Source organism: Lutra lutra, chromosome 2, assembly GCF_902655055.1.
Source record: "Lutra lutra chromosome 2, mLutLut1.2, whole genome shotgun sequence".
Taxonomy (NCBI): domain Eukaryota; kingdom Metazoa; phylum Chordata; class Mammalia; order Carnivora; family Mustelidae; genus Lutra; species Lutra lutra.
In genome coordinates this window covers 45,739,016-45,763,614 of record NC_062279.1, presented here as the reverse complement: position 1 = coordinate 45,763,614, position 24,599 = coordinate 45,739,016, and the positions used below count along the sequence as shown (strand labels likewise).

At 47.5% G+C, this 24,599-nt stretch overlaps 1 protein-coding gene across 1 annotated transcript in view; it reads right to left on the bottom strand.

Moving 5' to 3' along the window:
- R3HCC1 (R3H domain and coiled-coil containing 1) overlaps positions 1 to 24,599 on the bottom strand; it is a gene marked incomplete at its 5' end in the record, with an annotated part of 65,477 nt that overhangs the window by 39,940 nt on the left and 938 nt on the right. The gene's annotated exons all lie outside the window — the stretch shown is intronic.

Genomic DNA, 24,599 nt, shown 5'->3' with positions numbered 1-24,599 from the left:
CATGCGCACGCTGTAACGCCCAAGTTTTCGTGTCCGAAAGACCACCAAGGAGCCAACACCGATGCAATCACACGAGGGTTTATTCGACAAGCTTAAGCTTGGGTCCAAGTATACCCAACACAACGGAGTCGGGACTTGGACCCCGAGTCTAGTTAAGGCAGGGGTATTTATGTGTCATTACAAGAGGCTTGGCGGGGGTAGAGGGGAAATTTCAGACTTTCCTACTAGTAAGCTGATTAGCTGTTGCAGGGGTGTTGCAGGGTGGGGTATAGCGGTTTTTCCTGTAACTGAAGTAGGGTGAAGTTCAGCCCCTGGTGACAGGGGCCTGAGACGGCTGCCGAAGCTAAAATGGCTATATTCGTGCTAACGCTAAAATTGAGGTGGGATGGCCTTAATTTTCTCGGCCTCCACATTTCCTTCTCAGAGGAACCTAAGGAAGGACCCAATAATGGGTTCAGGCTGGTCTCAGAGACAAGGTCCAGTGGTTGGTATGCTGTCTGAGTACCATGAGCTGAACTGTACTGATTGGTCTTTGACAAGAGTGAGTAATCTACTGATAATGCAGAGCCCAGAGGTAAGGAGGAGGAGGAGGATAATGAGGGGCCTGGCTAGGGTGGACAGCAAGGTGGCTAACCATGGGGAATGATTGAACCATGACTCAAACCACCCCTGCTGCTGTTCCCATTCCCGTTTGCTTCTAGCCAGACCTTCTCTGACTTTTGCCATAGATTCTCGGACTATTCCTGAGTGGTCAGTGAAGAAGCAACATTCCTCGTTTAAGGCAGCACATAACCCCCCTTGTTGTAAGAAGATTAAATCTAGTCCTCTTCTGTTTTGAAGGACAACCTCAGACAAAGATGTTAGGGAGTCTTGGAGGTGGGAAATAGAGGTTTCTATCCATTCTATGTCTAGATTGACTGCTGCTCTGAGACTGTGATAGTGGGAATTCTGTACGACTAGTGAAGCAGTAGCTGTCCCTGCACCTGCTAACCCAATTCCCAACAGTGTGGCTATGGTGATAGCTGAGATGGGGGCTTTTATCCTGACTGTGGGTACCTGCCTCGAACCACTGAAGTACCTGCTCATCCGAGTGGTAGATAATTTTAGGAAGTAGCTGAACTAGCACACAGAAACCCTTTGTCTGATTCAGAACCTGACCATGAAAACAGGGGGTTAGGCCTGTAGAACATGTCCACCAACCGCCTTGAGGAGGTAGGTGGTAGTCTAGACTAGACATAGATCTTGTATCATTACATAGGGCCTGGTATTGGGGTGAGAGGGTGCCTATACAGAGTCCCTGACCTGACACTGATTGTAAAGTGAGTCCTTGAGTCTTTTGATGCCATCTACAGGCATTAGAGTTGGAGGTTGTGTTGTACTGACCCAACATCGTGATTCCCTCATAGAAGGGAGGCGGATGTCAGAGCAGAGCCAGCAAGATCGGGTAAGACTGGGCTTAGTTCATTGAGGAACCTGTAAGCTTGGAACATCAGGTCCCAAAGTGGATTGCTCAGAGGAGCTGAGGAAGGGAGGATCTTGTGGGAAGGGGGTTGGGACAGGAGTGATCATATCTTGGATGCAGATGGAATGGTGGGTACAGGGGAGGGCAGTGGAGGGGGAATAGGAGTTATTGGAGTTTTGGGCGGTGCTAATACAGGGTTTGGGCCTAGGTTAACCTGGTTATTCTGGGCCGAGAGTCTCAAGGTGAATATTGCACCCGGGTCCTGGTAACCGAGCCTTACTTTGTCATAGAGTCTTAAGCCCCAAGTAAGTCCCATCTGCCATCTTGTATCTAGTTTGCCGGCCTCTGTGAATTTTAGGGTGATCAGATTACTGGTTTCAGAGCTCTGTAATGTGTGGTTTCTTTTAAGAGTAATTAAATCATCTTTGTAGGGGGCCGTCCACCAAATTTCGCCAGTAGAGACACAACTCCAGCTGGCACAGTAAAAGTGGGTGGGGCCCCCACACTGTTTTGCCCTGTATCCTGTAAGGTGTCCCGGGCAAACATAAAAATGCCGTTTGTATAGTTGGCTTCTCAACCCGTGGAGATGGGTGTCCCCAAGTATTTTTGTTAGGTCAAGAGTAAGGTCAGGGAACCAAGCCTGTAGTGGGGCAATTTTCGAGAGGGAATATACAACCTCTCCTGTAGGAACACTTATTACCTGCCATGTTAGGTTAAGTGGTTGGTGGAGATCTGCCCTGGCATGAGGGGGACATAACATAAGCAACATTAGTGGGGTAAGTGAGAACGGCACAGTCTTAGCTTTAGGGGATTGTCCTTTTCGGGCTGACTTTTCCATTCTGGAACGAAGTCCTTGAGAACAGCGTGTGGGTGAGCTGGCCCGACGTGGGTGCAGTGGACCCAGGGAGTAACCCCGTCGACCTTGAGAGCGGTGGGAGTGGTCAGGATCACGATGTAGGGTCCCTTCCAGCGTGGTTGAAGTGTTTGGCGTTGGTTATCTCCAGACGTGCACCCAGTCACCAGGCTGGTATCGATGGGGGCCCGGGGGTGGCCCAGTCTTGTAGAGGGCCCTCAGCTTAGGCCACACCTGTTCATGGGTTCATTCTAACATTTGGAGGGAGAAAAGGAGTTGGTGATCATCAAACTCAGTAAGCACCTCAGGTTTTAAATTGGGAATGATAGGTGGAGGGATACCAAACATGATCTCGTAGGGGGTAAGTCCCATCTTATATGGGGAGTTTCGTACCCTATATAGGGCGAAGGGGAGGAGAGTCACCCAGTCCCCGCCAGTCTCCAGGGCTAATTTAGTTAAGGTCTCTTTTAACGTTCTGTTCACCCTCTCTACCTGTCCTGAGCTCTGGGGCCTATATGCACAATGTAATTTCCAATCTACCCCAAGTGCTAGTGCCACTCCCTGTGTTACCTGAGAGACGAATCCCAGTCCGTTGTCTGATCCAATCTTTTTTTTTTTTTTTAAGATTTTATTTATTTATTTGACAGAGAGAAATCACAAGTAGGCAGAGAGGCAGGCAGAGAGAGAGGAGGAAGCAGGCTCCCCGCTGAGCAGAAAGCCCGATGTGGGGCTCGAACCCAGGACCTGGGATCATGACCTGAGCCGAAGGCAGCGGCTTAACCCACTGAGCCACCCAGGCGCCCCTGTCTGATCCAATCTTAACAGGAAAACCACACCTTGGTAGGGTATCTTCCAGCAGCTTCTTGGTCCCGGTCTGTGCTGTTTCATGTTTGGTGGGAAATGCTGCTGTCCATCCTGAAAACGTATCTATAAACACTAGCAAATACCTGTATCCGTATTTTCCAGGTTCTACCTCAGTGAAGTCCACTTCCCAGTAGGCTCCTGGGCAGTCACCCTGGAGCCGGGTGCCCGGGTTAGATCCATGGGTGGTGGCGTTAATTAATTGACACGCGTGGCAGCTTGCCACAATCTGTTCAATCTCTGATCGGGAGTCTTTGATGGTGATCCTTGCACGTCGCACCAAGTCTTCCATTTTTCTTGTTCCCAAGTGGGTACTCTTACGCATTTTGGAGAGGCCTCGCCATCCCAATTCCTCTGGTAGGATTATGCTGGAATCTGCAGCTCTCCGCCAGCCATGTAAGCACTGTGTCATGAGCAGACGCCTAATCCATTGTAAGTCTGTGTCAGTGTAGTTGGGGTTGTCTGGCAAGCTCAGTGCTCCTGGGTCAGGCAGTGTGGTCACTAAGACAGGGTTTACCGAAAGAGCTGCCTCTTTTGCCTTTAAGTTGGCCAGCCTGTTTCCCCGGGCCACTGGCATGTATGCTTTTTGGTGTCCCGGACAATGGATAATGGCCAGTGCCTTAGGCAGCTAGAGGGCCCTTAGGAGCTCAAGGATTTCTGCCTTGTTTTTAATAGTCTTTCCTTCTGCTGTTAAGAGCACTTTTTCTCTATAAATGGCTCCATGGATGTGGGCTGTGGCAAAGGCGTACCTGCTATCAGTATAGATGTTTATCCGCTTGCTTGCTCTCATTGTTAGTGCCTTGGTTAATTAGCTCAATCAGTTCTGCACGTTGGGCAGATGTCCCAGCCGTGAACGGTTCCTCCCAGACAGTCTCTGTCTCTGTGGTCACAGCTGCCCCCGCATACCTGATTCCTTCGTGGACAAAGCTGCTGCCGTCTGTTTACCAGGTGTCACCTGTATTCGGCAGTGGTTGGTCCTGGAGATCGACTCTGACTCCGTGCATCTGAGCCAGGATTTCTTGAGTCATGTAGTGGGGGGTTCCCTCAGGGTTAGGGAGTAGTGTCGCTGGGTTTAGGGCTGTTGGTGCCTGGAACAAAATTCTGGTAGGGTTCAAAAGCAAGCCCTTGTAACAGGTCAAGCGGGCACTGCTGATCTATCAGTCCAGGGGTTGTCTAAGCACCCCTTCAATGGGGTGTGGGGTAGTGATGTATGGTTCCTGCCCCATAGCCAGCTAATCTGCATCCTTGACCATGGTGGCTACCGCAGCAATGATTTTTAAGCATAGAGAGGCCATCCAGCGGCCACGGCATCTAATTTCTTTGAGAGTTGGGCCACCAGTCTCTTCCAGGGGCCCATGTATTGAATTAGACTCCCTTTGCCACCCCTTCCTTTTCATCCACATAAAGGTGGAAGGCCTTAGTAAGATCAGGCAGCCCGAGTGCCGGGGCTGAAAGCAAGGCTTGTTTAAGGCTTTGTTCATGGCCTCAGTCCATACAAAGTCCTGTTTTTGTTTCGTGGCCTCATAGAGGGGCTTAGCCATGTCAGCGAAACCTGGGATCCACAATCGGCAGAACCCAGCCGTCTTCAGGAATCCATGTACCTGGCAGACGTTTCCAGGCTGTGGGATTCTCATGACGGTCTCCTTCCGTGCATCCGTTAACCATCTTTGTCCATCTCTTAATTTGTACCCCAGGTAGCTCACCTCTGTTCTGCAGATCTGGGCCTTCTTAGCGGAAGCCCGGTATCCCAGAGTTGCTATCGTTTGGAGCAAATTCCTGGTGCGTTGTAGGCATGTTTCCTGGTCCTCTGCTGTCAATAGGATATCATCTACGTATTGTAATAGAGTCAGATTAGGGTGTTTGGCACGGAACTCACCTAAGTCTTCATGCAGTGCCTCGTCGAAGATGGTGGGCGAATTCTTGAATCCTTGCTGCAGTCGAGTCCAGGAGTTGGCCATTGATGACCTTCTCCGGGTCCGCCCATTCAAAAGCGAAGAGGTCTTGGCTCTCTGGGGCCAAGGGCAAGCGGAAAAAGGCATCCTTTGGGTCTAGCACTGTGTACCAAGTCTTGTCTGGGGGCAAGGTGGAGAGGAGAGTGTAGGGGTTTGGGACTGTAGCGTGCATGTCCATCACCCGTCGGTTAACGTCCCTCAAGTCCTGGACCGGTCTATAATCATTAGAGTGTGGCTTTCGCACCGGCAGCAGGGGAGTGTTCCATGCCGACTGACAAGGCCACAGTATGCCCGAGTCTAGCAGTCACCGGATGTGTGGGGTGATCCCCGTCTGCGCTGTGAGAGGCATGGGGTATTGGCGGACACTGACTGGATCTGCTCCTGGCTTCAGTTCAATGTATATGGCTGGCTATTGTTGGGCCAGTCCCATTCCCCCCGTTTCTGCCCACGCTTGGGGAAACTCCTGCAACCAGAGGTCAATGTCGGTCATTGGTGCTGGGGGCGTCTGGTGAAGACGATATTCATCCTCGAGGGTCATGACAAGCATCTCGATTGGGTGCCCCTCTTTATCCAGCACCTTTGCCCCTTCAGGGTGGAAACTAATTTGGGCTCCCATCTTGGTGAGTAGGTCCCTGCTTAACAAGGGGTATGGGCACTCAGGGATGACCATGAAGGAGTGGGATCCCCAGCCCACGCCGAGATCCACTGTTCTTCGGGTAGTCCATGAATATTGTTTAATGCCTGTGGCCCCCTGTACCCATGAGGTCTTATTTGTCAACCTCCCTTGAGGTTGTAGCAAGACAGAGTGCTGTGTCCCGGTGTCTACTAGGAATTTAATCAGTTGCCCCTCCACTTTAACAGTTACCCCGGGCTCGGGGAGGGGTGCTGAACCCTGACCCCCTAGTCATCTAACTCTTTGACCTCCAAGATAGTAGCAGAGGTCTTTGGTCTTTTGTTGGGGCAATCCTTTACCCAGTGGCCTTCTTCCTTGCAAAAAGCACACTGGTTTTTATTCAGTTTGGGGCGTTCTCAACAGGGGCCATCCTCCTTACCTGCTCCTGAAGCCAACTTCTTGAGACGTCTGTTTTTCCTGTGGGTCATCCGTGGTTGTGGCAAGTAGGATCTTAGCCAGGTTCCGGGTCTGACAGTCACTTATCTTAGCCTGTTGTTCCTCCAGGCTCTCTCTGTTATCGTAGACTCTTTCTGCCACCACTAGCAGATCCTGTAGGCTCTTTTCTCCTAGTCTTTCTACCCTCTGCAACTTCCTTTTAATGTCTGGAGCGGCTTGGTTAACAAAAGCCGTAACAATGGCAGCTCTGGTTTCTGGGGCCTCTGGATTCATAGGGGTGTATTGTCTGAACGCCTCTATGATCCGTTCTAGGAATGCCGCCGTACTCTCATCTTTACCCTGTCTTACATCATATACCTTGGCCAGACTGGTGGGCTTGCGTGCTGCAGCCTTGAGACCTGCCATTAGAGTCTGGCGGTAGACCCGGAGCCTCTCCTTACCTTCTGCTGAGTTGTAGTCCCAGGTGGGGCGAGACAAGGGGAAAGCTGCATTTGAGGTCGGGGTTCTGGGCTGGCTGGCTGTCGTCACCTGGGACGGACTTCCAGGCTTCCACCTGGATTCGCTCTTTCCTCAGTGGTAAAGGGAGCCTGTAAGAGCTGCTGGCAGTCATCCCAGGTGGGCTGATGGCTGAAAAGAATAGTATCCAAAAGATCGATAAGATCTTTTGGGTTATCGGAGAACTTTGCATACTGGGTTCTCCAGTTGTATAAATCACTAGTAGAGAATGGCCAATATAACATCGGCTGTCCCCCCGTTTCATGGGGGGGGTCCTGTGGCACAGAGGGGAAGGACAGTGGAATCGGCCGGTCCCAGATTTGGAGTTGGGGCTGCCCAATGGGTCCGTCCACGTCCCTGCCGCCGGCCCATGCGTGGGGCCCCTCCATCTGGGAGGGGGAGGGGCACTCCCTCGGCAGCCTGATGCTTCTGCTGGAGGGGCAGACAGTGTGGGGGGCCCTGGTAGGGTGGTGGGAGAATCAGGTCCTCCGTGTAAGTGTCCTGAAGGACTGGGTAAAGCGGAGTCTTTGGTTCGGACTCCGCTTTCTTGTCAGACGTAGGAGTTGGGTTCCGCAGGGCTAGGATCTTGGATGTAGGTCCTGCTTTGGGAGGGAGAAAAGGTTTAAGCCAGGAGGGAGGGTTCTCAATTGTGTCTTGCCAGACCAGGATATAAGGCACTTGGTCAGGGTGGCCGTGTGGTTTTTCTCTGAAGATGATGGCCTTAACCTGTAAGGTAATAGGTAGTTGAAAAGTTCCCTCCCGGGCCAAAGCTTTCCCTTTCGTACGTACATCTGTGCTCAGGTTATGAGCTCTTTCCCTGACGTCTGAGAAGTGATCAACCATCAGAGACAGAGGGGTTGTCTGCGTCTGTCCCATTACGTCCTCAGTCCACAGCAAGACAAATACACTTACGACAATTAACAAGAACACACTCACACAGACAAATGATCCGGCACGCCCGCGAAGACAAAACTGAAAGGAAGTTAAGGGAGAATCCGACCGCAAGGGCAGCCGGCTCTCCTCACAGATGAGGACTTCGTCCGCTAGGCGGGGGCAAGGGACGTCTCCCAAGACCCCCAGTCGATGGCCCGCCAGCCCGCCGCTTAAGCCAATGTCGACCCAGATACAGGTTGGAATTCCTACAGGTAAAAATGCAGATTGGAGCTCCCAAAGTATGTGCACAAATAGATAAAAACAAGTGCACTGACCAGCCGGAGCAGGACCCTCTGGGTCGGGGTCCTGGGGGTCTCTCAGATCTCGGTGGGACCTCCAAATGTAATGCCCAAGTTTTCGTGTCTGAGAGACCAACAAGGAGCCAACACCGATGCAATCACACGAGGGTTAATTCAACAAGCTTAAGCTTGGACCCAAGTATACCCAGCACAGAGGAGTAGGGACTTGGACCCCGAGTACAATTAAGGCAGGGGTATCTATGCGTCATTACAAGAGGCTTGAGTGGGGGGTTAGAGGGGAAATCTCAGACTTTACTGCAGTAAGCTAATTAGCTATTGCCGGGGTGTTGCAGGGTTGGGTATAGTGGTTCTTCCTGGAACTGAAGTAGGGTAAAGTTCAGCCCCTGGTCACAGGAGCCGAGATGGCTGCCAAAGCTAAGATGGCTGTACTTGTGCTAACGCAAAACTTGAGGTGGGATGGCCTTAATTTTCTCGGCCTCCACAACAGGTGCACCCACTCTCTATTTTTCTCTTTCTCAAATCTTAGGAAAGAAAAAAAGAAGAGAAGAGAAAAAAGAAAATCCTTCTGGGATGAATCCCCAAGTTTTGTAGCAACATGGACGGGACTGGAAGAGATTATGCTGAGTGAAATAAGTCAAGCAGAGAGAGTCAATTATCATATGGTTTCACTTATTTGTGGAGCATAACAAATAGCATGGAGGACAAGGGGAGATGGAGAGGAGAAGGGAGTTGAGGGAAATTGGAAGGGGAGGTGAACCATGAGAGACTATGGACTCTGAAAAACGATCTGAGAATTTTGAAGGGGTGGGGGGTGGGAGGTTGGGGGCACCAGGTGGTGGGTATTGTAGAGGGCACGGATTGCATGGAGCACTGGGTGTGGTGCAAAAATAATGAATACTGTTATGCTGAAAAAAATAAAAAAAAAAAGAAAAAAAAAAAAAAGAAAAAAAAAAAAAAAGAAAAAAAAAAAAAAAAAGAAAAAAAAAAAAAAAAAGAAAATCCTTCTGGAAGCTCCTTTTATCTCTGCCCCTCCCAACTTAAAAGCATATAATCAATTGCTCCTCACAATCCCAGGGCAGCTCTTTCTGCCCCCACGCTTTAATAATTCCAACTTTTTTGCATCAAAATGTCTCAAGAATTCTTTCCTGACCATTTGTTCCCAGGCCCCACCTCACACCAAATCTCTTAACTTAGCCCTTGGTTCAGCCGGCAGTTCCAGGCTGGAATCCCCAGTTCCCACCCTCAGTTTGTGGGTTTAGTCCTTTCCTCATTTCCAGTCCCCAGTCTCCATATGGAGCCCGCCGACTTAATCCACGTTAGGCATTCCTGGTGGTACGCTTGGCTTCTCTTGGCCAGGCCATAACGACATCTTTTGGTTATTGCTGGTGTATTAACGTACACATTTGTTTGCCTCATTTTGTGTAAACAGTCTTAGCTACTGGTGAGGAGGGAGCAGGAGGCTGGCTGAGGACAAAGCAAAAGCTGGCTCCTTGCACCCCCTCTCCACCCGCTCCCCTCGGTAATGTGTGTGACATTCCTCAGGGACCCCTGACTGCCATAAGAAACAAATAGTTAACTTGCAGAGATCACAATCCTGCAAGACAGGAATCTCCCAACTACCTTGATGTTAATGGCTTGCTGAAAGACAACAGTGGTCTCCTGGCACCTTGTAGGTCCTCTTTAGCATATGAAAACTCTTTGAGACCTCCCTTCCCCTCGCAAGGTACAAAACCTGCCATCCCTCACAACCCGGGGCAGCAGCTCTTCCTGGCCACCGGTCCTGTCCCCGTGCTTTAATAAACCACCATTTTGCACCAAAGAGGTCTCAAGAATTCCTTCTTGGTAATCGGCTCAGCACCTCAGCCCACCGAACCTCACCTAGGTTCTAGAACTTCATCCCTGGGATCCTTAAACCCCAAAGAATCAAGTATACCACCTTCCAGCACGCTTGCTTATTTCGTGCCTAAAAACCGAAGTGCCAGGAGCTGTGAATATCTACAGAAGGGGCAGAATTTTACGAACCACCTAGAATTACAAGAGCCATGGTGGGGAATATTCCAACGAGATAAGATCATCTAAGAAGTGCACCTGAAAGCCAAGGTTCCCAAACCCAACTGTTTTAACTGGCAAGCAGAAACTTCCAAAAAATCTTCAAAGTTCCAGAACAGTTTCATGGAACGATTCACTGCAAAAGGCTAAAGGAAGATTAATGGAAGAGATGCTTGAAACAAGACGAAACAATGATGTCATGCTTACTGCTCCCCTCTCTTCTCTTTTGGGAACTCATTCTACTCATCCTGAGTTGTTTTCTTCACTTAGAAAGACTACACAGCCATAGGAAAAGGCTGCCAAGTTAAAGGTCTTACAGACACCCACCATATCTACCTTGAAAGGAGGGCCCTCACATGGTAAAACCAGGGCATTTTCTGATAAACCGCTACATTAGTCCCTTTAATGGCCAAGGGGAACGTCTAATAGATACCAGAGCCTGCAGAGACGGTCCTGGAAAAATTGGTAGAAGCCAGTGAAGGGTGAAAAAGCCCACCAGGTTCCGTTCTTCTGAATGTCTCTAGTGCCCAGGTAAGACAGAAAAAATAGTTGCACTTTGTCCTTCCTTTCCAAATGCAACCCATTGTTTAGGGATCCTTGCCTTCTCAGGATCTCACTTTGCACAACTGAAAGCTTGGCTTTCTGCCTCCCTGAGACAAGCAGCTTGTTGGTTCTTGCCTTGGCGATCTTCGGGAATGACTCTGGGTTTAGGGAAGGTAATATCCTTTGCACCCTCTTTGGGGACCCATCTTACACCCAAGGGGGGCTGGTATTCAATACTGCCAGAAATATTTAAAATTAAAACTATGTAGCCAGAGGAAAAGAAACAAATTGAAGATAATGTAGGTGGATATGCGGGATCAACCCAGGATGTCGTTCAAATTACAACCCAATTCCTGTAGGAACCAAGAACAATTATCCTGATTTTACAAATCTTTGATGGGGGAGTGGGGGAGGGATCAGCTTTAAAGGCAGTGCAAAATTCACCTATCCTTTACCTATCCTTTACCAATCCCCAAAGTTCCCTTTATCTCAAAAAGATTTGTAAACTATTGACCTAAGTTACATTTTTTTTGTCCCTTAAATTTGTACACCTTCTCATTCTTTTGAAATGTAAACACAAGCCCACAATCACCTGAAACTTAAGGGGAAAGACAAGGAGGCGGCCTTTTTAAAATACAAACTGCTAAAGGGGCGCCTATGTCCAAAATCTAGCACAACCTCAAGTTTAAGACCAGGTAAAATACAAATCTTAAAAATCTTCTCCACAAATATTAGAAATTATGAGGTCCTTTGCATCTGTTTTTGTGTGTATGTCCATATATATATATTGTGTAAATGAGAGATATTTTTCTACCTCCAGATGGTATTGCTAAAATTAATTTGTAGAAGAGCTCTGTGTAGCTGGTTTGAAGGCAAGCGCTGTTAAGGACTGGGCATTCTAAAACTCTCAGACCGAAACTAAGCCAAATGGTTTTCCAGTTCACACGATCTGGGAAAAATATTCAATATAAAATCTAGCTGAAGGTTGATGGTTTGATTAAAACAGACATATCTTTAGAGTTAACATCAAATAGAAGACTCTTATTCTACATGAGTTTACGAAGCCGAATGAATTCATACTGTGTCTTAGAAGATCTCCCAACAACAACAAAAAAATAAGAGCTTAGGATAATGGCTAACTTTGGCTAATGTTTAATGAAGTCCGCATGGGTAATCTAAACATAGTTATTAAGAACAAATAAATTAAATAAATGTAAACAAGATAAAAGTTTATTTAGACTTTTCAGCCGTATTTAGATCTACTTCAATCGTTTCCCCAAATCTTTCTCGCGTCCTAAAGCCTTAAAGTTTTTGCCAAGTGAGTTTAAATGATGAGTTAAGTTAAATTCATTAAATGTCTAGATCATTTCCAAATAAGACAAAATACCACAGCATTAAATACCGAACATAGGTTTGATGTAAGAAGGGCGTTGAGGTTCAAAGCCAATTGCCAAGGAAGAATTCTGGAGGTGTCTTTGGTGCAAAAAGGTGGTTTTATTAAAGCGTGGCGCCAGGACCTGAGGGCAGAAGAGCTACATGGGGTTCCTGAGGAGCTACCCATTATATACTTTCAAGTTGGGAGGGATTAGGCATAGTGCAGATCTCTGGAATTTTGGAAGCAAGGTTTCCAGGACCTTTAAGGGGCTAGCTATTGTTAGGAAAAGGTCATTTTTTCTGTCTAATAAAACCTTTGGCAAGACCCTTCAGATATTTATCGGTGGGTCATATGCTTGGGGAATGATTGCCAACATGTGCCTTGGGGTATAAATAAAAGACGTTTCAAAAGGAATTTTTATATGTTAAAGTAGATTCATAGGATCATGGGGGGTCAGGATAGTGTTAAGCTAAGATTGCCTTTTGCCCTTAGCAAGGTATTAGCACTGAGGCAGCTGAGTTCCTTGAGGACTGTCATCCCCGTTTCAAGAATTTGTGAATGGGTTGTAAATAGTGAGGAAATTCAATTTTTCTTTTGCCTTTGTTTCCCACGTCAAGTTTTATCTACTGTTGGCTTCTCATTATAAAAAACTAAAAGATAATCGAATGCATTAATGCTATATTAGAAAACTTAAAAAAGCATATGCTGGGACACCTGGGTGGCTCAGTTGGTTAGACGACTGCCTTCAGCTCAGGTCATGATCCTGGAGTCCCGGGATCGAGTCCCGCATCGGGCTCCCAGCTCCACGGGGAGTCTGCTTCTCTCTCTGACCTTCTCCTCGCTCATGCTCTCTCTCACTGTCTCTCTCTCAAATAAATAAATAAAATATTTTTTAAAAAAAATAAAAAAAAATTAAAAAGCATATGCTTCTAGATATTATAGAATAAATTTGTAAATTTACAAATAAAAAATGCTGGTATTGGGGTGCCTGGGTGGCTCAGATGGTTGGGCATCTGCCTTAGGCTTGGGTTATGATCCCGGCATCCTGGGATTGAGCCCCACATTGGGCTCCCTGCTCAGTGAGGAGTCTGCTTCTCCCTCTCCCTCTGCTTGTGTTTTCTATCTCTCTCTGTCAAATGAATAAAAAAAAAAAAATCTGTAAAAAAAATGCTGGTATTAGGGGCACCTGGGTGATCAGAGGCTGAAGCCTCTGCCTTCAGCTCAGGTCATGATCTCAGGGTCCTGGGAGTCCACATTGGACTCTGCTCAGCAGGGAGCCTGCTTCCTCCTCTCTCTCTCTCTGCTTGCCTCTCTGCCTACTTGTGATCTCTGTCAGATAAGTAAAGATCTTTAAAAAACAAAAAATGCTGGTATTACAGTTCATAATTAGTTATTACTTATTTTTCACGAAAACTTTTAAGATTTCTAAGAGTTAAAAATTCTAGTAAGTGTATTTAAGACTACTGGAAATAGTAAGAGGAAACAACTCTATGCAAGGAAAGTAAAATGTATGTTTTTGGTACGAAAAGATACGAGAAATAAAAACACATTCTTGTTGAGGAAAAGAAACTAATTTGGTCCTAAAGTGAGGGTGGTTCTTTAAAGAGGAAAAATTTAGAACAAAATCTAAATGTTTAAAAAAAAATGTTGTAGAAGGTTTGTGGAAAAAGGGTCTTTGGAAAGAAATTTCAATATTAACACTGGTGTTGATGCAAAGGCTGTGACAGGATCTATGAACACTGTGGCATATGCAGAGAAGTCTGTTCTGCTTCTGCAAAAAGCAGAACATAGCCCCCCATGGCTATGGCCCGGCCTCTGTCACAACATGGGAAGTGTCTGCTCTTGAGTCCGAGACATTAAGGTGAGCAAACAATGGCTATAAATTAAACAGACAGTTGGGGTACGAGTACCCGAGACAGCGACTTGGTTCTTCCTGGCTCCCTGATAATTTCCATTTTTTGGTTTTTGCATTCCTTTCCTCTCCAGAGCGCACTTAAGATGATTCAGACTATGAGTAGACATTCTTTTTTTTTTTTTAAAGATTTTATTTGTTTATTTGACAGAGAGAGATCACAAGTAGGCAGAGAGGCAGGCAGAGAGAGAGGAGGAAGCAGGCTCCCCGCTGAGCAGAGAGCCCCATGCGGGGCTCGATCCCAGGACCCTGAGATCATGACCTGAGCCGAAGGCAGAGGCTTAACCCACTGAGCCACCCAGGCGCCCCTCTCCTGTATTCTTCTTACATAAACCTGAAGTATTTTCTACCTGCTGTCTTCCCAGTGTCGGCCACACCGAGAGATCCCTTTCTTGTTTCGCCGCTGCTCGTCCCCTCGGCCTTTGCATTCTGTCCGTGGCGAGTGGCTGAACTGGTCTGTTTGGGACCCTTCCCCTGGAGCCAGGTGCTCTTGCACCCCTGTACCCCAGCTACATTATCAGTACGTACTTGTTACTGTGTGTTTTCTACATGGGTTAAAGCTTTCCCCTGCTCTAAGGCTGATGATCCCCATTATAGCAAAAAACTGTTAAAAGGGCCTTCATTTCTCACTTGGGGTAGAGCCCCATGACCTCCAGTGACTGAGGCACCCACTTCACGGGACAGATGGTATGAACTTCAAGGAAAAACTCTGCAAACTTCTTGGGATTCTATCAGTATACAGCCCTCTGCCGATCCCCTGTTGTCTCAAGCTAGTAGGACTGGCTACTGAAAGTCTCTAAGGTCTTCTGCTCAAGTCCCTCATCAACAAGTTCCAAGGGTCCTTCTGGTCACATTTTAGAGCCTGGAGACTGAGTATTCTGAAAAGGTCATCAGAAAAAGACTGCCTGTGAGCCTCACTGGAAAGGACTTTACCAAGCACTCCTCACCACTTAATACTACTGATATGCGGCTGCAAGCAAATAGCTCAGATAGAATTCCTGGGGCGCCTGGGTGGCTCAGTTGGGTTAAGCGTCTGCCTTCAGCTCACGTCATTATCTCAGGGTCTTGCGATCAAGCCCCACGTGGGGCTCCCTGCTCAGCCAGGAGTCTGCTTCTCCCACTCCCCCTGCCCCCTGCTCATGTTTTCTCTCTCTCATATAAATAAATCTTAAAAAAAAAAAAAAAAAAAAAAAAGAATTCTTTTTGGTGCAAAAAGGTGCTTTTATTACAGCACAGGGACAGGACCCATGGGCGGGAAGAACTGTCCTGGGATTGTGAGGTATAACTGGTTACATACTTTATAGTTAGTGGGGGTTAGGGATGGCATAAGTCTCTAAGGAATTTGGAAGCAAGGTTCCTAGGACCTTGAGGGGCTCACTGCTATTCAGATAAGGTTACTGGCTACTGTCTAGTAAAACAGTCATCAGATCCTTCAGATGTACGCCAGTGGGCCATATGTTTGAAAGATGATTGCTAACATGTATCTTGGTTGGGGGAATTGTTTATGATTATCAGAGGAAGGCAACACTAACGAGAGCAAAGCTGTAGTAGTAAAACATTAAAGGAAGTCCTTGAGGGAGCTGTAGGAATGTTACAATCTGTGTGTCTCAGGGTTTATCAGCAAGTTAATAAGGCTACATTTCTCTTGCCTTTGTTCTCATCACTGCGATAAAAGTTAAAAGTTACTAAGCCTTGGGTTCACATCACACAGCTAAGTAAGTTTCCACTGGATACCCAGTAGTGTACAGATGGTGGGAGACTTCTAAATCAAATCCATGTAGCTGATGTCAAGTAATATGGCTTCTGCCCAAGATGACATATCACCCGTCATACTTTAAACATGGAACCTGGGTCTTCTCTTCCCTTTTCTCTGCCATTGGCCTGGAAAGGCCTCGTCTCTGGCTCCCAGGCCACTACCAAGAGGGGTATAACCTCTGGGATCTAAAATAATCTTTTAGGGGCACCTGGGTGGCTCAGGCGGTTAAGCATCTGCCTTTGGCTCAAGTCATGATCCTGGAGTCCTGTGATCGAGCCCCGCACAGGGCTCCCTGCTCAGAGGAGAGTCTGCTTCTCCCTCTGCCCTTCACCTCTCTCTTGCTCTCTCTCTTTCTCAAAAAAATAAAATCTTTTGAAAGTCATCTTTTCTTTCAGGCTAAAAGAAAAATCCAACTGTATCTCTTAACTTTTCCCAAGCAAAATAAGACATCTCATTGGTTACAAAGACCTAGTGGGAGAATTTCATGATTTAGGATTCACCCCTTTTGATGGGTCCCTACTTCCCTGGTTAGGGATAAACGTGAACAAGCCTAACTTCTTAATTCTTAAAATTATTGCAGAATCTGCTGCTAAACCAACAGCTACCCAGCAAAGAGCCTTAGATTCTCTGGCCTAAGTTGTTCTGGATGATAGGCTAAACCCTTGGCTACTTTTGGCTGAGCAGGGAGGTGTCTGTGCTGTGGCCAACACCATTTTGTGGACCTGAATTAGCACTTCTGGGGGAAACAGAAAGTCAATTACATAAGATCACAAAACAAGCCACTTGGCTTAAAAAGACGACTCATTCCTTGGGGTCTTTCTTTGACTTATTCCATTTTAATTGCTTTGGGTCTCGGGGACCATGGCTTCAAAGTGCCCTCCAAATATTGGGAATTAGCCTGCTCATCGTAATCACAATCCCCTTCCCTGGTGTGTTGTGTTCTCTCCAAAGCTTTAAATGCATGTTCATAGCCACTAACCACCCAGCAAATGATCTCCTTCCTTGGAAGTGTCAGAAAAGGAACAAAGGGATGGCTGGCATGAAGAACGTACCCTGAAGGGATACTGTGTAGGTATCACAGAGATGAAACAAAAACATCATGACCTGTGGATACCACACAAAGGAACAAAAGCTACGAGAACTAAAGGCAGTAGATGAGAGTGGTGCTAAGACTCAAATTTTGATCGCATCTTTTGGTTAAGCTGAGAGTCTGATCAAAAGGGAGGAATTGTTAAGAAGAAAACCCTAACACCCAAAATGGCATCGCTTAAGTTAAGGGCACAAGCTAGTAAACCAAGACTTAATACCTAATCAAACTGCAGTTTCAGCCCTCCAGGAATGTAACCTTTAACCAGGGAACATGGAATTTTCTAGTCAATACTAGGAAATTGACTGCTAGACTCCCTCCACTCCCCTTAGAAGGCCAACCCTACCTATACAACGCCATTCCCTAATAAATCCCTTTCTTCTTTTTTATCCCCTTTTTCTGTCTTTATTCTTTTGTAAGTAAATTCTATGTACTCTAAACTCTATTTACTTTTGTAAGTAAACATGGGGCTCAAATTTAGGACCCCGAGATCAAGAGTCGCATGACCTACAAACTGAGCCAGCCAGGTGCCCCTCTTTCAGCCCTTAAAAATCTTTCCTTTGTTTAGCTCAGCAGAATTCCCCTCTACTTGCTAGATGGAATGCTGTCTGATTCATGAACAGTTAATAAAGCCAATTAAATCTTCACATTTACTTGTAGTTTTGCTTTTCCATCTGGTAAAGATTCATACTAAAGTGTATGTAGAGAAAATGGTATAATGTCTTCGAATCTTTGTTTTTTTTTATTTTTTTAAGATTTTATTTAAAGACTTTATAAATATTTTATTAAATACTAAATTTAAAATTTAAAGTTTTTTTTTCAAGATTTTATTTTTTTGTCAGAGAGAGAAACAGACAGACAGACACAGCACAAGCAGGGATAGCAGCAAGGAAAGGGAAAAGCAGGCCCCCACTGAGCAAAGAGCCCACATTCAGGACTCAATCCCAGGACCCTGGGGTCATGACCTGAGCCAAAAGCAGATGCTTAAGGGACCGAGCCACCCAGGCGTCCCTGCCTTAGAATCTTTAAATATGCTGGGAAGAAGATAAGGGAGAAATCATAGAGAAAACAAGACCAACAAAGTAGTGATCTTTACTGAAACTGGGTGATGGGTATGTTATTTTCCCTAATATTATGTATAGTTAAACCTTTCCAGAGTAAGAAGTTGATTTTTTTTTTTAAATTTAAGACTTTATATATTTATTTGACAGAGATCACAAGGAGGCAGAGAGGCAGGCGGGGCTGGGTGTGTGTGTGTGTGTGTGTGTGTGTGTGTGTGCACGGTGGTGGTGGGAAGCAGACTCCCCGCTGAGCAGGGAGCCTGATGCAGGGCTGGATCCCAGGACCCTGAGATCATGACCTGAGCCAACCAGGCGCCCCAAGAAGTTCATTTCTTCAAGCCAAATGGAAGTTCTTGGAAACAATAAAAAGCTGGGCAAGGATGGCACTCACTTCGTAGGTAGAACATCTTTAAGTTCTTGAATGGGAAAAGACAAAGATGGAAGACCTTTAGAATTTGGTAGAAAGTGTATCGTTAAATTAATAAGTTAAAAATTCGAGGGTACCCACTGAAAGGGCAGAAATATAATCCAAATCATCACAGAAAAATAATGATATGAAAACTTTATCCAACATAGAGCACAAAAGAAAAAAAATCGCTCAAGGATGGCAAAGGGAAATTTGTATCTCTTTGCTTTATTGAAGCTATAAAGCAAAACAAACAAACAAAAAAGACAGGGGGGAAAATGTACAATTAAAAAAAAAAAGACCATCATGTGATCCAGCCCACCCCAGCCTTGGGAGTGAATTTGCAACATACTACAGATGTTTGTCTAAGAACTGCTCGAAATTATGAATTTTTAGTGAAAATCCAGACTCTCATTTGCTTAATTCTTTAAAATGTCTTTACATTCTTCATTAGTCAACACCTGACTGTGTAGATCTTAATATATTTTTAATCAGAAGTCTATCAGCAAAACACCAAAGACGGACACAGAGACAAAGAGGTCAAGAAAAGCATGTGAGAATTCATGCCCCTACAAGAACTATTTAAAACAAACCACGGGGGTTTGGGTGGCTCAGCCGGCTAAGCGTCTGACTCTTGGCTCTGGCTCAGGCCGTGATCTTGGGGTCACGGGATCAGGCCCCACATCAAGCCCACAAGGGCCCTACGCTGGCCTGCATCGGGCTCCACTCAGTGCAGAGCCTGCTTGAGATTTTTTACCCCTCACTCTCTCTCCACCCCCTGCTCTCTCTTAAATCAATCCATAAATAAATCTTAAAAAATAAAAAATGCACACTCTACTTTACATATCTGTTAGGACATCCAACGTAATCACTCACCAGCAAGGAAGAATTCCACAAGTGAACAAAGAAAACACAGGTTCCCAGTGATGAAGTCCCAGAACCTAAGTCAGGTTTGGTGGGGTGAGGTTTGGAGCCGGGGGCTAAGAAAAAATTCTTAAGACGTCTCTGGTGCAAAAAGGTGGTTTATTAAAGCACGGGGACAGGACCCGGGGGCAGGGGGAGATGCTGCTGCCCCGGGTTGTGAGGGGTGGCAGGTTATGTACCCTGCGGTTGGGGGAAGGTGAGGGGAAGGAAGGTTTCAATGGAGGTTTCATATGCTAAAGAGGGCCTACGAGTCGCCAGGATATCGGAGGTCTACTGGAGGCCTTGCCCCCCGTGGCTTTATCAATGTAGTCGTTGGGCCATCCATTAACATCAAGATAATTGGGAGATTTTTTGGTGGATGTCACAATCCTGCTATCAGTCGTCTTTGTTAGTGAGATTTAGGACATTTGTAAACCAAGGGAGACTCCGGTCTGTCTTGCAGGATTGTGATCTCTGCAAGTTAACTATTTGTTTATCATTCATGGCAGTCAGGGCTGCCTGAGGAATGCTACACATAGGACTGAGGGGGAGCGGATGGAGAGGGGGTGCAAGGTGCCAGCTTTTGCTTTGTCTTCAGCCAGCCTCCTGCTCCCTCATCACCAGGATGGCCCCAGGAGGCAACAAGGCTGCCACAAGGGTCTGAGAGCGTGCTTACACGTGTGGCACTGGCTGACTCCACGCCAGGCACCCTCTGTGCCCTTCACTTAGCTCGATTCATCCTCACAACGTTAGGATGGTAGTACTATCATCATTCCCGTTTTATCGACGTAATCATTAAAACACAGTGGGGCACCTGGGTGGCTCAGTGGGTTAAAGCCTCTGCCTTCGGCTCAGGTCACGATCCCAGGGTTCTGGGATCGAGCCCCGCATCAGGCTCTCTGCTCAGCGGGGAGCCTGCTTCCTCCTCTCTCTCTGCCTGCCTCTCTGCCTACTTCTGATCTCTGCCTGTCAAATAAATAAATACAATCTTAAAAAAAAAATCATTAAAACACAGAGAAGTTAAGTGATTTTCCCAAGGTCACACAGCTGATAAATGGCAGAGCCAGCTCTCAAACCCCATGGGCTCTGGCTCCAGAAGCCCCAGTTCAATGCCCCTGAAAAGGACAGGAGGCAAGAGCGGGAAGGAAAGATACGTGGGGCTCCTCTGAGGGCTTGAGTGGCTCTGGCGACACTGTCAGGTCTCTGCTGACAGCTCGATGGCCATTTTTCTCATTTCTAGCACCTAGCGTGGCTCCCACCATGCTCTCAAACCAGTATTTCTAGTGCTTTCTGAATAGAAACATCAAGTTTCATATAAGAGAAAGATAAAGCATGCTTACCAGCGTCACGGGGCTTCTCACCCAGGCAAGAGACAAGGCATTAAACTGTTTCCAGAGTCCGTTAAGAAACCGGGTCCTGAGCCCAACACAGGCAGATGGGAAACCGGAGAATTGGGGCAGGGTACTGAAGGTGAGTCCTGGGTCGAGACAGCTGCTTCACAGAGAAGCATCCAGAGCCAGAGTTCAAGTCCTTGGAGGACTTGAAGTCAAAGCTGCCAGCTGCCCTCCTGGTGTTGCGCTGTGTTGGGCCCCAAGCCCAGTTCTCCTCGGGCTCCTCCTCACCACTCAGTTTCCTTCTGGGTCAGCGTGCCTGCTGTGAGGAGAAGCAGGGGGTCTACGATACAGGGAAAGCCCTCCCGAAGTCACCAAGCCTCCTGCAGTCTGGGGACAGCCCTTGGCAATCTCCACCGGCCATCCCCCCCGGCTCTTTCTCAACACCAGCCGCATCACGTCCACGCCAGCTGCCTGGACTGACGACTGCTGTGACCAAGCCAGAGGCCCCAGAAAGTCAAGTGGCCGGAGCATTCCCAAGAACAGCCTTGTCCCCTTCTCACTCCGGGCAGCTTTCCACCAGGCCCCTGTTCAACCTGCCCCTAACCCCTACAGGGCACAGCTCACCAGGGAAGGGGACAGGCCAGTAGGACAGATGCCTGCTCAGGGCCAGGCGGCCTGATGTGCATTTAATCCAGGTTTCACAAACAACGGCCCCGCCTGGAAAGATTCTACAAAGGCAGGTGCCTTGCCTTACATCACACTTCCAGGTAATGATGGAGCCAGAGCTTGGATGCCTTGTCTCCTGACCACAAGGGGCCATGCCGGCCCATCCCTGTACACTTGGAAAGGCGGCCCACTGCAACTACCCCTCAGAACAATGTATTACTTAAAATATAACCCCTGGATGATTTTACTAGTTACCAAGCACATTTAGATATGGCCTTAAGAAAAACATGTACTGGCAACAGGTCTTTGGGGGAAAGGACAATACACGACCTTGAAGCTGAGCAGCTGGGAAGGCCTGGCGGAACTCCGCCTGCTTCCCTTTTCCGCTGTCTCTCCTTTCTCCTCCCAAAAGCGCCTGTTGTTAGTTAGATGAGTCCTTTGAATGTGCTTGTTTAACTATAAACTTTACCCTCCTTGTTTGTCCACAAGACATGTGACTAATGTTTGACCTTCACCAGCTCTTCTGTGGGTTATTGTTTCTATCTAATAAAAGTGAGACTGTGGAGGTGCTCGAGGCAGCAGTCTTTTGACTGTTGTCCCCTGCTCCCAATCTCTTGCAGCTGACTTGTTTGTGCCTCATTCTTCTCCTGCTTCCACGGTTGCCCCCACGGTTGCCCCGAGTGAGAATATGAGTAGCTCCAACCACCCACCCACTCCACTGACAACCAACACGCACCTCTGCCCCCAGAACAACATAAAAGCCAGGCTGGGGCCACACACGTCTGTACTTTGCACAGAAAGGGGAGATCCCTACATCAATGTAAGAAGGAAGCAGGTCCTAAGTAATTTACTAAATAACCAAAAAAAAAATGTACATACTCCATTCCCAAACTCCCCTTTGTCCCATTATCCCAGCAGAGTGGTTACAATGGCACGAACTGGGATCAGTCTATACTGGTGCAGCTACTTGTTAGTTGTGTGATCTTGGGCAAAAAAGAATAACCATCTCTTGCATCGGGCTCCCTGCTCAGCAGGAGGCCTGCATCTCCCTCTCCCACTCTCCCTGCTTGTGTTCCCTCTCTTGCTGTCTCTCAAATAAATACAATCTTAAATTAAAAAAAAAAAAAAAAAGACTTAACTATCTCTATTTAGTGGTTTCTTTATCTGTGACCTGGGGATAGTAATACTTTGGGCCTCTGTTAGCAATGGACACTGAATAATGAGAAACTCACAAAACACATCTAGCACAGTGTGTGGCACATAAGGACTGGTCAAGATGGGACCCCCCCCCCCCACGGCCCCCTCAGCTCTGTGATGCGCAGGTGAGGTATCTGGGAGCTCCAGCTCTGAAAGAGCCAGATCAAAGGCTTTACTGATCTCCTCTGGCTAAGGACCCAGAGTCCAAGGCCACAAAATCACAGGTCTGGCTGCTAGCCCTAGATCTTGCCATCTTTCCTCCACCATTCCAAATAAATTCTAGACAAAAGTAGAAGGGGCCATTGCACCCTGCCTGCCCAGCCTCTACCCTATGAGGGAGGGGAAGGATGTCACAGTGTTAACTTAGTGGTCATGGTCCTGGCTAAGCATGGGAACAAGCTGTCCTCGCAGAAGCTGGCTCTGAGGGCCTTCAGCCTGTCCTCGCCTGGCACTGGGCAAAGTTAATCCACATACAGAGTTGGCCTCAGAAATAGGACTTCTGCCCGCCTCTCAGGTCCTAAGCTTACCAGCTCTCCCTCTAAGACCTCCTGCCATAGCATCCCTGTGTACCATGGTCCTCTTCTCTCACCTCAAAGTTTTACTGCTTATTGATTCAGCCCCTCAAGTCCCCCCAGATACTAGTTGGCCAACTAAACTGTATGCTACTGAGCAAATCAGGAATTACAGCTTGGCCAGGTATGCTTTAAGACTAGCCTCTGCTGGGGCGCCTGAGTGGCTCAGTGGGTTAAAGCTGCTGTCTTCGGCTCAGGTCATGGTCCCAGTGTCCTGGGATCGATTCCCCACATGGGGGGGGGGGTCCTCTGCTCAGCAGGGAGCCTGCTTCCCTTCCTCTCTCTCTGCCTGCCTCTCTGCCTACTTGTGATCTCTTTCTCTGTCAAATAAATAAATAAAATCTTAAAAAAAAAAAAAAAAAAAAAGACCAGCCTCTGCAGCTCCATGCCTGTGGCGGGGAGGATGACAGCAGTTGCGTGGTAACCATGCCCACTGGCCAGGGATAGACCTCAGGGCATTGGAGCTGCCTTTAGTCCAGACGTCCCCAATACAAGTATGAGTCATGGCACTGGGTTCCTGGTTTGTTCTTGGTCCCCCATTCACAGGGTGACCTCAGTAAACTGACTCCCCAACTTGGAACTATGGACTATGACACTGATTCACTCTAAAGTTCTGACTCTCTCCCCTACTTTTTGGTGGTTCTACCCCTGAATCTACCCAATCATCCTTCCTCCATCACCACTGCCATCTTCATTATGGCCACCACCATCATCACCACCTCCGCCACGACTCCAACTATCATCATTAGCACCATTACCACCATCCCCACTACAACGACCATCACCACCATCACCAGTCACCACCAATACCACAATAACTACCACCAATCACTACCAATACTATCCTCACCCTCACTGCCACCATTCCCCACTACCAAATCTATCACCACCCCCAGTGGTGGTAAACTCAGTTTGCAGACTACACCCCAGCAGCAAGGAAGGAAAGAGGCTGTGAGGCAGAGCCAGCTCCTGGCCAAATGATAACGCTTTCTATCAATATTATCAATTCACCCACTTCTCCACCCTACCCCCTTACACACCTAGACCCTCCCCTCCAAGTTATCCTGTCCACTTTCTCTGTCTTCAGTCATTAACCCTGTATATCCAAAGTATATTTGTATATAAAGCATATGCTTTAGCTGTGGCATCAATGACTTTGATTCAAGGACTTCAGGAATTAGAAAAGGTATTTTTGATCAAGGACTACATGCCTTGTCCAGCAAGACTTTGGGATGAGGACTGCCTTGATGCCATGAGGACTAGTTACAGCAATGAAAGAGAAAACCCACAGAGGGTCTTGGGATTCAGAGTCGAGGAATATGATACCAGAATGCCCTACAGATCCCACAGGGTATCTCTGACACCACAGAGGTGACCGTAACTTGAGACTCAATTCCTCAGTAGGCTCCCAAACTCCACGTGCTAGTTCCATGGCTCACCTTATAACACTCTGCATAGCGGCCACCACAGAGGTGTGGCTGGGGCTGCATCTTTGAATATACCTGGGGGCTCTGTACAGATGGGCAAGGCTCCACCCTGTGCCACCGGCCCCATCTGCTGAGGCCAGAGTGCAGCTGGACAGGGATGAGGGAGACGAGAACTGACAGCAGCCAGGCTAACCAATGGTCACTAAAGAAGCCATGGGCAGGTCTCATGCTGCAGGTGGTAGGAGGCGCCAGCCATGGCCGGAGTGCGCTTCAGGCAAATGAGGCACAGGTGCAAGATGGAGGCAGTGAAAAAAACACGCAGGATGTCAAAGGCCACCCAGATGTCACGGAAGTCCCCAAAAGGTAGTAGCCAGCTGCCCGGGCTGCCACTTCCCAAGGCATTGCCAGCAAAGCCACCAGATGGTC